General features: G+C 37.5%; 1 protein-coding gene and 1 long non-coding RNA gene across 4 annotated transcripts in view; one reads left to right on the top strand and one right to left on the bottom strand.

Moving 5' to 3' along the window:
* The window catches only part of GRM1 (glutamate metabotropic receptor 1), a 418,438-nt gene that overhangs the window by 18,960 nt on the left and 383,178 nt on the right, over positions 1-16,300 (bottom strand). The window lies entirely within an intron of this gene.
* Positions 1-16,300, top strand: part of LOC123837250 (uncharacterized) — a 55,120-nt gene that overhangs the window by 17,227 nt on the left and 21,593 nt on the right. The window contains exon 2 of the long non-coding RNA XR_006789174.3: positions 99-195. This is a non-coding gene — a long non-coding RNA (uncharacterized LOC123837250). The remainder of the gene's footprint in view (positions 1-98; positions 196-16,300) is intronic.

Here is a 16,300-nt window from a genome sequence, read left to right as displayed (position 1 = left end):
CTGCTTCCAGCTAAGATGTAATACCCTGGGGTAAAACAACTCTCCCACTGAGAACAACTAGAAAAAACAGATTCAATATTTTTAAAAACCATTTACAGACATTGAAAACTGCCATGGCAACCAGAATCCAAGGTACCAAGTCAGAAAGAATCCAAGTCAGAAAATCCAAGTCAGAAAGAAGAGAACTTCAGAAAGGTAAGTGGATAATCTTCAAGCTATTTTGCCCTTGGAACACTTGATTCTTTGTTCAGGAAAAACGGACTGAGCGTGTGGGTAGAGGGTCTTAACTAAGAGGTAAAGAAGCAAGAAAAACTTTATAAATGCATAGGCCTGTAGACATAAAAATTGATTTCAAGTCTTCCAAGGCAACGAGGACTTGAGGAGCCAAGATTCTGGAGAGAAGTCACAGATGGCGTGCGTGCGCACACAAACACACACAAAAGAACTAGTGCTTAGTAGGTTCCCTCATGAAAAATGTGCAAATTTTAGGCTACACAAAGCACAGGATACAAAGTTAAGTAGAAAACTGCAGGAAATCAGAATGAAGTTTTTGGAAGTATCACAGCACTGAGGAATCACAATTGAAGTTAAAGGCATTTAAAGAATGTGGAGCCTAAGGAAACAGTGGGGACACACAGGACCCCTGGAGAGCTGTACCCTAGTAATAGGATGCAGCAGGTGAAGCAGAATAAAACTACAATACACACTAAAATCATCTCAGTCAGTCATCAGAGGATTTACGTATCAGGAATATATAAGCATGTATTGACTGTGCAAAACAAAAATAGTCATGTAATATAAGATGTAAAATGCGTGCAGAATTAAAATGCACAACAGAAAAGCACAAAAGTTGACACAAAGCAAATGCAATTAAAGTATTTTAAGATCCTTGCTTTGTTTGGAAAGTGATAAAACTACTAATTGATTTAAGATTACAAAAGTCAGGAAATCCTTATTATAATCTCTAGGGTAACCATAAAAAGAATAATAAAAGAATGTTAAACTAACAAATTAATAGATGGGAAAACTGAATATTAAAATGCTATATTAATCCAAAGAAGGCAAGAAGGAAGAGATAAACAAAAGGAGAGTAAACATAAATGGAAGTAATCATGGTGCCAAGACAAGCAAAAATTAGTTAAAAAGTAGATATAAATATGATTATACCAGCAATTAGATCAATTGTAAATGAACTAAATATTCTAATTCAAATATAAGTATTATCAAACTGATTAAGAAACAAAATCTAAATCTAATCATGTGCAGCTTATGAGAGACACTCTTTAAACGTAAGGACACAAAAAAGCTGAAAAGCAAAGGATGGAAAAGGCATAACGTGCAAACACTCACCAAAACTAAAATCTATTAGCTACACCAATGTCAGACAAGGTAGACTCTATTTCAGCTAAACAATATAGAAGAGAACCATGGAGAATTTATATCAGGAAATCCAGGAATGTATTCATATTTGATAATTATTCAATATATTCCTCCATGTTAACAGAGTAAAATAGAAAAAAATAGGATATTTCAAGTGATGCAGAAAAAAAGATTTTGACAAAATTCAATGCCAATTTATGATAAATTTCTCAGCAAACTGAGAGTATAAAGGAGTATCTTCGACCCAATAAAGGTAAATTATGAAAGCCCTAAGAGGAAATGTCATGCATAATGATGAAATTTTGAGTAATGGCAATGATGTCCTAGAACCAGATGGCCAAAACAGTAATAAAGCTAGAGTAGTTATACTACTTGATTTTAAGACAATATAAGATTCAGGAATAGAAGACAGTGTAGCATTCTCATAAAGATAGACAAAGATATCAATAGAACAGAATAGAGAGTCCATAACTGGGAATATACATGTGTATGTTCAGTTGAATTTTGACAAAAGCACCAATGTCATTCAATGAGGGAAGGAAAGTCTTTTCAAAAATTAAGCTGGGAAAACTGGATTTCTATTAAAAAAAATTAAAAGAACCTTGATCCATTCCTTACACCATATATTAAAAAAGTATTACAGTACTAAATGTAAAAGTCAAAATTATAAAATTATAAAGAAGAAAATACAGGAGAATATTTTTGGGATCTAGAGTAGGCAAAAATTTTTTAGACTGAACACAAAAAGCACTAACCATAAAAGAAATAATAAATTGAACTTCATCAAAATTAAAAACTTCCACTCATCAAAAGATACCACTAAGAAAATGAAAAGTCAAGTCACAAATTGAGAAAATATTACAATACATGTATCTGACAAAATCTCATATCCAGATTGTAAAAAGAAGCCCTAAAATCAATAATAAAATACAAATGACCCAGTAAAAAATAGGCAAGGGGAGGAGCAAGATGGCGGAGGAGTAGGAGACCTAAATTTTGTCTGGTCCCAGGAATTCGGCTAGATAGGGATCAAACCATTCTGAACACCTACGAACTCAAGAGGAGATCGAAGAAAAGAATAGCAGCAACTCTCTGAACAGAAAAGCGACCACTCTCTGGAAGATAGGATGTGCGGAGATGTGAATCCGAGGGGATATTCGGGAAGATAGACCCCTGTGGGGAGGGAGCCTCTGTCAGCTGCTACTGGCAAGTGACAGAGCAGCAGAGCACAAAATCGGAACTTTTAGAAGTCTGCTCCGCTGAGGGACGTCGCTCCAGTGGCTAAGGGGGGGGTGGAACACTCGCTGGGACAGTGTGGGCTCAGGACCCTTGGGGTCACAGAAAGACCAGGGGTGCCTGAGTGCGGCAGACCTCCCAGGTATTGGAGCAGGGAAGCCAGCTGCAGAGATGGAGCCCAGGAGTGGGCTCTCAGCTCAGGGTTGCCATAAACTGTGATCCGTGGCACAGTCGGGCCACTGCTCCTCCAGCAGGGACCCAACAAGCAGCAGACCCAGGGAGACTCCTCTTCCTCCCCTGGGAGGAGCGGCGCGGGAGTGCACCACAGGAATCTGCTGGGTTTGGAGATTCCACGGAGTCGTGTGCCAGAGATAGAAACGCTCGGTCACAGGCCAGTGAGCACGGAGTGCGGCTGGAGACCGGGGATATGGGAGTGAATGACTGCTTTTCTCTAGGGCTCACTGAGGAGTGGGGCCCCAAGTTCTCGGCTCCTCTGGGGCGGAGATTGGGAGGCTGCCATTTTCACTCTCGGCCTCCAAAGCTGTACAGAAAGCTTGCAGGGAATAAAAGCTCCCGAGAGCAAACCCGAGCAGATTACTTAGCCCAGACCAGGCAAGGGCGGGGCAATTCTGCCTCCAGCAAAGACATTTGGGAACCATGGCAACAGGCCCCTCCCCCAGAAGATCAACAAGAACAGCCAGCCAAGACCAAGTTTACTGATCAATGAGAACGACAGAACTCCAGCGCTAGGGGAATACTGCACATAGAATTCATGGCTTTTTTCCCCCTGATTCTTTAGTCTTTCAAGGTTAATTTTTTTAATTTAATTTTTTTTTTGAAATTTTCTTTTTCCCTTTTTCAACCAACATCTTATCAATCCCTTTTTTAAAAAATCTTTTTTATTTTTCATTTTTAGAGTCATATTCTACCCCTTCATAGTAGTTAACCTTATTTTTGGTATATATATATATAAGTTGTTCTCTCTTTAAAATTTTGGGATACAGTTTCTTCTAACACACCAAAATATACCCTAAATCTCTAGTGTATGGCTTTGTTCTAGTCTCCTGCCTGATCACATTCTCTCCCTTTTTTTTTAATTCCTCTTCTTTCTTTTTTCAACCAACTTCTTATCTTATCAATTCCATTTATAAAATATTTTTAATTTTCATCTGTACAGTCATATTCCATCCCTTCATCATATTTACCCTTATTTTTGTACATATATAGGTTTTTCTTTCTTTAAAATTTTGGGAGGCAGTTTTTTCTAACAGACCAAAATAAGCCCAAAATCTAGTGTGTGGCACTGATCTATGCACCAGCCTGATCATATTTGATCATATTCTGTTTGGTTTGTTTTTTTTTAATCTTTTTCTTTCTCTCTTTATTTTTTTTTTCTTTTTTCTTTCTTTCCCCTGGTTTCAGGTCTCTTCTGATTTGTTTAGTGTATGTATTTCTGGGGTTGTTGTTACCCTGTTAGCATTTTGTTCTCTTATTCATCTAGTCTTCTTTCAACAAAATGACAAGATGGAAAAAAATCACCTTAAAAAAAAGAACAAGAGGCAGTACTGACTGCCAGGGACCTAATCAATACAGACATTAGTAAGATGTCAGAACTAGAGTTCAGAATGACGATTTTAAAGATACTAGTTGGGCTTGAAAAAAGCATGGAAGTTATTATAGAAACCCTTTCTGGAGAAATAAAAGAACTAAAATCTAACCAAGTCGAAATCAAAAAGGCTATTAATGAGGTCCAATCAAAAATGGAGGCTCTAACTGCTAGGATAAATGAGGCAGAAGAGTGAATTAGTGATATAGAAGACGAAATGATGGAGAATAAAGCTGAGAAAAAGAGAGATAAATAACTACTGGACCATGAGAGCAGAATTCGAGAGATAAGTGATACCATAAGATGAAACAATATTAGAAGAATTGGGATCCCAGAAGAAGAAGAAAGAGAGTGAGAGGCAGAAGGTATATTGGAGCAAATTATAGCAGAGAACTTCCCTAATTTGGGGAAGGAAACAGGCATCAAAATCCAGGAGGCACAGAGAACCCCCCTCAAAATCAATAAAAATAGGTCAACACCCCAAAATCTAATAGTAAAACTTATGAGTCTCAGAGACAAAGAGAAAATCTGAAAGCAGCTCGGGACAAGAGGTCTGTAACCTACAATGGTAGAAATATTAGATTGGCAACAGACCTATCCACAGAGCCCTCGCAGGCCAGAAAGGACTGGCATGATATATTCAGAGCACTAAATGAGAAAAATATGCAGCTAAGATTACTATCCAGCTAGGTGGTCACTGAAAATAGAAGGAGAGATTAAAAGCTTCCAGGACAAACAAAAACTAAAGGAATTTGCAAACATGAAGCCAGCCCTACCAGAAACATTGAAAGGGGTCCTCTAAGCAAAGAGAGAGCCTAAAAGTAACATAGACCAGAAAGGAACAGAGACAATATACAGTAACAGTCACCTTACAGGCAATACAATGGCACTAAATTCATATCTTTCAATAGTTACCCTGAATGTAAATGGGCTAAATGCCCCAATCAAAAGACACAGGGTATCAGGTTGGATAAAAAAACAAGACCCATCAATATGCTGTCTGCAAGAGACTCATTTTAGACCCAAATACACCTCCAGATTGAAAGTGAGGGGATGGAAAACCATTTACCATGCTAATGGACACCAAAAGAAAGCTGGGGTGGCAATATTTATATCAGACAAATTAGATTTTAAACCAAAGACTATAATAAGAGATGAGGAAGGACACTATATCATATTTAAAGGGTCTATCCAACAAGAAGATCTACCAATTGTAAATATCTATGCCCCTAGCATGGAAGCAGCCAATTATATAAGCCAATTAATAACAAAATCAAAGAAACACATCAACAATACAATAATAGTGGGGGACTTTAACACCCCCCTCACTTAAATGGACAGATCATCTAAGCACAAAATCAACAAGGAAATAAAGACTTTAAATGACACACTGGACCAAATGGACTTCACAGATATAATCAGAACATTCCATCCCAAAGCAACAGAATACACATTCTTCTCTAGTGCCCATGGAACTCTCGCCAGAATAGATCACATCCTAGATCACAAATCAGGTCTCGACCAGTACCAAAAGATTGGGATCATTCCCTGCATAGTTTCTGACCACAATTTTTTGAAACTAGAACGCAATCACAAGAGGAAATTTGGATAGAACTCAAATACATGGGGGCTAAAGAGCATCCTACTAAAGAATGAATGGGTCAACCAGGAAATTAAAGAAGAATTAAAAAAATTCATGGAAACCAATGAAAATGAAAACACAACTGTTCAAAATCTTTGGGATGCAGCAAAGGCTGTCCTAAGAGAAAAGTATATAGCAATACAAGTCTTTCTCAAGATACAAGAAAAGTCTCAAATACACAACCTAACCCTACACTTAAAGGAGCTGGAAAAAGAACAGCAAATAAAGCCTAAATGCAGCAGGAGAAGAGAAATAATAAAGATCGGAGCAGAAATCAATGAAATAGAAACCAAAAGAACAGTAGAACAGATGAACGAAACTAGGAGCTGGTTCTCTGAAAGAATTAATAAGATTGATAAACCCCTGGCCAGACTTATCAAAAAGAAAAGAGAAATGACCCAAATAAATAAAATCATGAATGAAAGAGGAGAGATCACAACCAACACCAAAGAAATACAAACAATTATAAGAACATATTATGAGCAACTATATGCCAGCAAATTAGATAATCTGAGAAATGGATGCATTCCTAGAGATGTATAAACCACCAAAACTGAACCAGGAAGAAACAGAAAACCTGAACAGACTTATAACCACTAAGGAAATTGAAGCAGTCATCAAAAATCTCCCAACAAACAAAAGCCCAGGGCCAGATGGCTTCCCAGGGGAATTCTACCAAACATTTAAAGAAGAATTAATACCTATTCTTCTGAAACTGTTCCAAAAATTAGAAATGGAAGGAAAACTTCCAAACTCGTTTTCTGAGGCCACTATTACCTTGATCCCAAAACCAGACAAAGACTCCATCAAAAAGGAGAATTACAGACCAATATCCTTGATGAACATGGATGCAAAAATTCTCACCAAGATACTAGCCAATAGGATCCAACAGTACATTAAAAGGATTATTCACCACAACCAAGTGGGATTTATCCCTAGGCTGCAAGTTTGGTTCAACATCCACAAATCAATGTGATACAAGACATTAATAAAAGAAAGAACAAGAACCATATGATCCTCCCAATAGATGCAGAAAAAGCATTTGACAAAGTACAGCATCCTGTCTTGATCAAAACCCTTCAGAGTATAGGGATAGAGGGTACATACCTCAATATCATAAAAGCCATCTATGAAAAACTCACAGCAAATATCATTCTCAATGGGGAAAAACTGAGAGCTTTCCCCCTAAGGTCAGGAACATGGCAGGGATGTCCACTACCACCAATGCTATTCAACATAGTACTAGAAGTCCTAGCCACAGCAATCAGACAACAGAAAGAAATAAAAGGCATCTAAATTGCCAAAGAAGAAATCAAACTCTCACTTTTTACAGATGATATGATACTTTATGTGGAAAACCCAAAAGACTCCATGCCAAAACTGCTAGAACTCATACAGGAATTCAGTAAAGTGGCAGGATATAAAATCAATGCACAGAAATCAGTGGCATTCCTATACACCAACAACAAGACAAAAGAAAGAGAAATTAAGGAGTTGATCCCATTTACAATTGCACCCAAAACCACAAGATACCTAGGAATGAATCTAACCAAAGAGGCAGAGAATCTGTACTCAGAAAACTCTAGAATACTCATGAAAGAAATTGAGGAAGACACAAAGAAGTGGAAAAATGTTCTATGCTCATGGATTGGAAGAACAAATATTGTGAAGATGTCAGTGCTACCTAGAGCAATCTACACATTCAATGCAATCCCCATCAAAATACCATCCATTTTTTTCAAAGAAATGGAACAAATAATCCTAAAATTTGAATGGAACCAGAAAAGACCCCAAATAGCCAGAGGAATGTTGAAAAAGAAAAGCAAAGCTGGTGGCATCACAATTCCAGACTTCCAACTCTATTACAAAGCTGTCATCATCAAGACAGTATGGTACTGGCACAAAAAAAGACACATAGATCAATGGAACAGAATAGAGAGCCCACAAATGGACCCTCAATTCTATGGTCAACTAATCTTTGACAAAGCAGGAAAGAATGTCCAATGGAAAAAAGACAGTCTCTTCAACAAATGGTTTGGGAAAATTGGACAGCCACATGCAGAAGAATGAAACTGGACCATTTCCCTACACCACACACAAAAATAGACTCAAAATGATTGAAAGACCTAAATGTGAGACAGGAGTCCATCAAAATCCTTGGGAAGAACACAGGCAGCAACCTCTTCGACCTCAGCCACAGCAACTTCTTCCTAGAAACATTTCCAAAGGCAAGGAAGCAAGGGCAAAAATGAATATTGGGCTTCATCAAGATAAAAAGCTTTTGCACAGCAAAAGAAACAGTCAACAAAACCAAAAGACAACTGACAGAATGGGAGAAGATATTTGCAAATGACATATCAGATAAAGGGCCAGTATCCAAAATCTATAAAGAACTTCTCAAACTCAACACCCAAAGAACAAATGATCCAATCAAGAAATGGGCAGAACACATGAACAGATATTTTTCCAAAAAAGACATCCAAATGGCCAACAGACACATGAAAAAGTGCTCAACATCGTTCAGCATCAGGGAAATCCAAATAAAAATCTCAATGAGATACCACCTCACACCAGTCAGAATGGCTAAAATGAACAAGTCAGGAAACGACAGATGTTGGCGGAGATGCGGAGAAAGGGGAACCCTCCTACACTGTTGGTGGGAATGCAAGCTGGTGCAGCCACTCTGGGAAACAGTATGGAGATTCCTCAAAAAGTTGAAAATAGAGCTACCATATGACACAGCAATTGCACTACTGGGTATTTACCCCAAAGATACAAATGTAGCGATCTGAAGGGGTACGTGCACACTGATATTTATAGCAGCAATGTTGACAACAGCCAAACTATGGAAAGAGCCAAGATGTCCATCAACAGATGAATGGATAAAGAAGATGTGGTATATATATACAATGGAATATTATGCAGCCATCAAAAGGAATGAAATCTTGCCATTTGCAACAACATGGATGGAACTAGAGGGTATTATGCTGAGTGAAATAAGTCAATCAGAGAAAGACATGTATCATATGATCTCACTGATATGAGGAATTCTTAATCTCAGGAAACAAACTGAGGGTTGCTGGAGTGGTAGGGGGTCGGAGGGATGGGGTGGCTGGTTGATAGACATTGGGGAGGGTATGTGCTATGGTGAATGCTGTGAATTGTGTAAGACTGTTGAATGACAGACCTGTACCTCTGAAACAAATAATACATTATATGTTAAAAAAAAAAAAAAAGAAGATAGTAGGAAGGGAAAAATGAAGGGGAGGAAATTGGAGGGGGAGACGAACCATGAGAGACTATGGACTCTGAGAAACAAACTGAGGGTTCTAGAGGGGAGAGGGGTAGGGGGATGGGTTAGCCTGGTGATGGGTATTAAAGAGGGCACGTACTGAATGGAGCACTGGGTGTTATTCGCAAACAATGAATCATGGAACACTAATCAAAAACTAATGATGTAATGTATAGTGATTAACATAACAATAAAAAATAAATAAAAAATTTTCAAAATTGGGCAAGAATTTGGATAGATATTTCATAAAATAGGACATATAAGTGACCAAAAAAGTATATGAAAAGAATTTTGAGGTCATTAGTCATCAGGAAAATGCAATTTGAACCTATAATTAAATACTACTACTACATACCCATTAGAATGACTAAAATGTGAAAAATTATCAACACCAAATGGATTTCATACATTCTTAGTAGGAGTATAAAATGGCAAAATCTCTTTGGCAGTTTTTTATAAGTTAAAAATACACCTGCCTTATCATCCAGCAATTCCATTTCTAGGCATATATGTACAAAAAATGAAAATACATGTTCGTAAGAACTAGTACATGTATGTTGATTGTAGCTTTATGTGTAATAGCGACAGTTGGAAACAAACTAAATGCCCATTAGCACATTAGATTAAACACATTTTAGTATATTCATACAATATAACATTAATCAGCAATTAAAAGGAATAAACTGTTGATCCATGCAAGAACACCGACCAATCTCATGTTGTGTGAAAGAATGGAGACATAAAAGAAACCTACTGTATGATTTCATTTTTATGAAATGCAAGAACAGGCAAGTTAATCTATGAGGATTGAAATTACAGTAGTGGTTGCCTATGAATGGAAAGTGGAACAGATTAGAAAAGAATGAGGGAATTTCTAGGGTGAAGACAATGCTCTATATCTTGATTGCATGTGGGTTACAGGGGTATATCATGCAATTTTCTAAATTGTATCAAACTGCCATTAAAATTTATGCATATTGATGTAATTATGTAAACTATGCTCAATAAAAAGAATATGAAATGAAAGGATAAAAAGGATTAGAGAGAAAAATGTAAATATTGAAGTTAGCCAAAAAAGTTTCAATATACAGATATTAGAAATGCTTGAAGAAAAAAAAAAAAGGAAATGAATACTGAAGATTATATATAGCTCAGGCAAATTTTCCTGAAATTGAAAAAGATTTGTAACTACACATTGAAAATACTGACAGAGGAAAACCAATATGAAGACATATTCTAGCAAAACAACTCGACTTTATAGGAAATGGAAATAATTTATTTTGGATGTCTAGGAAAGAAAACAGCAGGTATTTTATAAGGGAAAATAGATAATCATCAGAATTTTGGGCAGCAAAGTTTTATGTTAACTGTAACTAGAAAGGCATATTGAAGATACTTTAGGAAAACAAAATGTGCTCCCTGAATTTTATAGCCAGCAAAACTGACATTTGATATAAAAACTATAGATGAACTGTTGTCAGTAAGCAAAAACTAAGTGACTGTTCCCATGAGTAAATCCCTGAAAAATCTACTCTGGCCTAAGTTTATGGGCTTCAGACTACCAAAATAACTAGGAAGACATCATCATGAAGACTGGAGGTAAGTATTAAGCCCATCTTTAATTGTAGAACTAAGATTAAATGAGGGTTAAATGGGAGAACATATAGTATGTAATGGCTATATACTCAGATAATGTAGATACAGTAAAACTAGTTTAAAAGGGAGGGATGGAAAGATCAGATGTGAACTACTGTATTTAATTCTTTCTGAGTAATTAATTGGTTGTGATAGTATTAGCAGTTATCCTAAGACACTTGTATGGCTACTGTGGAATAACATAAGTATATACCTCTGAGACATTTTAATTCTATCATCTCCTGTTTCCTTGGAAACTAGGACTCTTCTTGTGGAATAAAGAAAATATATATTTGTAGTAAATAACATATGAGCTATGAATTTCTGGATCAGAAAGGCTGAGAACAGCTATATATGCTTTAATAATTAAACATTTGATGGCATTAAGCTAAGATAGCTTGTTTTACCCTATTAATTCTAGGGGTCATCTTGTCATTTGGACTTAAATTTTCAGAGCCCATGGGTCTTCAACCCCTTCACCCATCTCCACATCACAGAGGTCCATGATCATTTCTAATGTTTGTTTCAGTGACTGCTCTTCTCTGCTTTTGTGTCTGATCAACCCCCACTCTTATAGATCAATCATGGTATAGATGTGATAATACATTTAGTCTGGTAACAGTTCAAATTTTATAGGCTTTGGAGCCAAACTACCCTGAGGCGACTGCATATCTCCATTTATTTTATTGGTCTTAAAATGGAATTTTGTGAGCAACCTCACTTTTACTTTTATTTTGCACCTTAATTATTTCTCTGGGATCTTTCTTGCTGGTGTCCTCTGCTCCATTCGAAATTCTGTGGGGTCATAGACCATTCAATATGTCTTCCCCAGTAAATTGTCCACAGTTTATAAAGGAGTAAGCCCTCCATATCTTTTTTAAGCAAAGGACTGAATTATGAAATTATGAAAACTTTACTAAAATGGCTTGAAATACTAAAGCTTGCAATAAGGCACTAACAGAATCAATGGCTAAAGTCACAGAGCTGGCTAGTGACATAGATCCATCCCTTCTGTTTCCTCACTGCTACCCCTGCCCTATGGTCATAAATCCTTCTATTTACTTTGATCATGTATGTCTTTATTTTTTTTCTTTGTTAACACTTTCCCACTCCCCATCCCATAGCCATCTAAGCCAAGTAACATAAGCAGTGCAAAATGGAAAATGATATTAATTCCCACAGTGTTTGAGAGAATTTACTAGGAGCAAAGTAACTATATATTTTTATAGCTGGGAAATCAGGGAAAGGAAAATATTTCTTTTATTTACTCGTCAGAGAGAGCAAAAGCAGGGCAAGCAGCAGAGGGAAAGGGAGAGGGAGAAGCTCCCCACTGAGCAACAAGGCTGATGGGGGACTCAATTCCAGGACCCTGGGATCATGACCTGAGCCGAAGGCAGACGCTTAACCAACTGAGCCACCCAGGCATCCCAGGAAAATATTTCTTATTGATTTCTTTTAAGCAGTTGATTTTCAATATATTTAGCAGAATTGCTAGGGACTTGGCTTAATTTCGTTTGCAGTGGACTCCTCATTTATCTTGAAGAAAATTTGCATAGAGGGTATTGTTAAGTTGCCTTAAATTATAGGAGGTTTCGTTTACCCTTTTGAAACAAAATTCAATTATAGTCATATCATTTTCTTCTTCTATTCTATTAACCAATGTTAATAATAAGTAATATTTTACTGTTGGCCTGTAATTTATATGTATTTTAATTCATTCAGAAGACAATGTCCTAATGATCTATTTTCCTTTAACAAAACAAAACACCATTCCCCCTCCTCTTTGTTCATCTTGAGGCAACTGAGAAGCATTTTATAGCCAGGATTCTTTATAAAGGTAGTAAAGACAGGTCTTTTTTTTTAATTTGTTTGATTCTATACTGCATACCTTTATAATAAATGCTGTGTCAGAGCTATGACATTTTCTTTCCCCTCCATTGGCATACCTACTTGAATTTGGAATAATCACTCATGCTTTGTATAGATAGATGATTGTCCTTCACCTCTTTAAACTGAGATAGACACATGAGCCAGGCTTAGCCAATCAGTTTCTGTGTTATGTAGAACCACATGGGTAGAGAGAATGAAAGAAATCTCTTTGGGTAGCTGGATCTATAACAACATGTAAACTCAGGAGCACTGGGATGGTTGTCCTTGGATGGACTATGAGGGCCCATGACATAGAGAAAGCAGATCTATAAGGAGAAGATGAAGGAGGCAGGCAGAGAGGAGACAGGAGGTGACACTGAGACCTTTCTCCTTAGGAGCCCAATCCCCCATATGGCCCAGAAGCATTCCAAATCTTGTTACTGTGGGATACCTGAAAGTAGTCCTTATATTCTTCCTGTTAAATAGCCCACCCCTTTTTGCTCAGACTAGCTTAAGTTGGCTCCTATAATTTGTAGCCAGAGAGTTCTAGTTAAGGAGCCTAAGGCTCTCTTCTCATGATCTGAAGCTTACAAATCCACTGGTACTTTCCTCTTCTTATGTTCTTCATTCTGCAAGCTATTAACGTTTTTGCTCTTGAACTAGCTTTACAAACACGTTGCTCGCATGATCTGCTTCCCTTTAGAGTAGGTAACACTTTACGCTGGACACTAACAGATGGAATGCAAATGACCTCATCTTTCTTTAGCTGTGGCCAAGTATGGACAGATTGCCAAGCCATGTCAAACAGGGTGTCCTTCCCCCCACACATCTCACACTAAATCACACTTGCATGTCTCCACTTTCAGCAGATACATGCCTTCCATTCTACACAGCATAGATATCATGAACTAATGATAATGATGATGCACACCACTAGTTTTCAGAACTCTCTTTACAGGATGGTGTAATGCAGAGTTTTATGCTAATATATAAACTTCCATACATCGTCCCCTATTTTCAAAATTTCAGTGTCACTAGCTAACAGCTATTGAGATTTTACTATGTGCTACATTTTCCCATTTATTTTATACAAATGTAAAATAAATTTGCTTAGACTAGCTTAAGTTGCTTTCTATAACTTGCAGCTTAAGGGTTCTAATTAGTGAGTCTATAGGCTCTGTTCTCATGATCTAAGAATATCCATGGTCAGGTTCAGCCTGAAGGTGGGTCTTCCAATAATTTCTTTCATTTAACAGGTGACTGTTAAATAGAGTGGGGCATATATTCAATAAACTTCTGACTCTAAATTTACACATCCACCTGAATCACCACACTATATCATTTCCTATCATTCCCACTCACCCAATTTTATTGTAATGGTGTGTTACACCAATAAATCATGAACTTCTTCAGGGCAGTCTACATGTCTTACTCATTTTATTGAATGCATGAATGAATATATACATTATTGAGGTAGCAGACATAAACAGCTACTAGAGTGATGGTTTTATCCAAAAAAAAAAAAAAAACAAACCCACAGTAATTTTAGTCCCATTTCTTTCTCTTATAAAAATGGCTTGAGCTTTTCAAGCCTTAGTTTCTTTGCACAATTGTGTTATATGGACCTCTCTTGGGCCATTATGGATATTCATATAGAATATTCTGAATTCAGGGGCCCCTGGGTGGCACAGTCGGTTAAGTGTCCAACTCTTGGTTTCAGCTCAGGTTGTGTTCTCAGGGTCATGATCTCAGGATCATGAGATCGAGCCCTGGGTCGGGCTCCCCCTTTAGCACAGTCTGCTCAAGTTTCTCTCTCTCCCTCTGCCCCTCACCTCTCTCTGTAAAATAAATAAATAAATCTTTTTTAAAAAATATTCTGAATTCAGTTTAAAAACTATGTACTGTTAACATATGAGGATAAAATATTACATTTAGGAACTTGAATATGGATCAGTCATGCAAGTTTATTTGAATTTGAAAGAAATATAAGAGGTGACCTATATTCAAAAGGAACTATGTTCTCTTTGAAGCTGTAACATAAGCTGTGCCTTATGATCTCAGTATAGAACTTGAAAACATAAAATATGAGTATTAAAGGAGCTATTTCTGTGTTATTTGCAGAACGAGCATATTATTAACGAGAAAAAAAAACAAGAAAACAATGGTGACTGCAAATTTGCTGCACCTGATGGGGGACAAGTTGTGTCCATCCTTCTTTGTCCTATTGTGCACCCCTTCCCCACACGTAAGCCCATGGCCTCTGCAGCTGGTCCCTCACAGCAGCAACTTCTCCACATGTGACAGACATACCGACTTATCTATTTTCATTCTAAATTATGGTAATGTGCTTCCAGGTGACAAAATGTTACATCTTTCAGGAAGTGAAGGCATTTTGGCTTGGTTTTTCAGGGGGCATAAGTCTTTACACCAAATAAAATGTCCTCATGTTGGCAGGCTCAAGCACTATGACTGGCTGTCAGGAAGAGATCCAAGGATTTCCAGCTCCTTTCAATCACTGCTGAATAAAGCTACCTGCTTTAGCCCCAACTGAGTCTGTCTCTGGATCCACAACACCCTTCTTTCTTCTACAAACAACTGCTACTTATTAGCCATGAATCCTCTAGCTCTGCCAATCGTTCCAGGAAAGCACATGTTACTTTCCAGACTTTCCTTCATATGTCGCTTCTCAAATCCTACACTCAATATTGGTAAGTCCAGAGGTCTGATAAAATCATTAACAAGGGCTGTATTTTTGGGTATTAATTAAAATTCCTATAAATTTCCAGCCTGATTTTTTTCATCTTTTTTTTTTTAATGCCAAGCAACGCACATGTAGCTAAGTGAGAACCAGTATCGAACATAACCAACACGTTCTTCAGAGTTGAGGCTTCATTGGTCACAGAGTTGTCAATAAATGGCGAGTGACTGTATTATAATGACACAGGTCTGGGTCAGGTGGCTCAGCATAAACCACATGATCTGTTTTATTTTTATTTATTGTTTACTTTTTATTTTATTTTATATTTTTTACAATTTTATTTACTTATTTGACAGAGAGAGAGCCCAAGCAGGGGGAGCGGCAGGCAGAGGGAGAAGCAGACTCCCCACTGAGCAGGGAGCCCAATGCCGGACTCGATCCCACAACCCTGGGATCATGACCTGAGCCAAAAGCAGACTCTTAACTGACAGCCACCCAGGTGCCCCTGATCTGTTTTATTTTTAATTTTTCTTTCTCTGTTGGCTCCTTTCTTAGATACAAACAAGCTATATATCTCCTCTCTTATGTCACTCCTTCCTCCTTAAATACTATCTAAAATTCTAAGTTCCTTTAATGCCAAACTCAACTCATTGCAATAGAAATTCTACCCACATCACACCACTGAAGCCACTCAAGGATAACCATAGTCTCCATGCTTGAGGAGCCCAAGGATCCCAAGCTCGATTCTTGGAACAGTCTGTTAGACACTGAATGGTTTTGTTCCCCTCAAATTCCTAAATTGAAGTTCTAACCCCCAGTGTGATGTCATTAGGAAGTGGAGCCTTTGGGAAGTAATTAGGGTTACAGTAAGTCCTGAGAGTGGGGCCCTCATCTGGGTTTGGTGCTCTTACAAAAAGTGACACCAGATAGTTCTCTCTCCCT

This window comes from Mirounga angustirostris, unplaced genomic scaffold, assembly GCF_029215605.1.
Source record: "Mirounga angustirostris isolate CCGP_5_RB_7025 unplaced genomic scaffold, mMirAng1.0.hap1 SCAF_8, whole genome shotgun sequence".
In the NCBI taxonomy this organism is placed as follows: domain Eukaryota; kingdom Metazoa; phylum Chordata; class Mammalia; order Carnivora; family Phocidae; genus Mirounga; species Mirounga angustirostris.
This window is presented reverse-complemented; position numbering and strand designations above follow the sequence as displayed.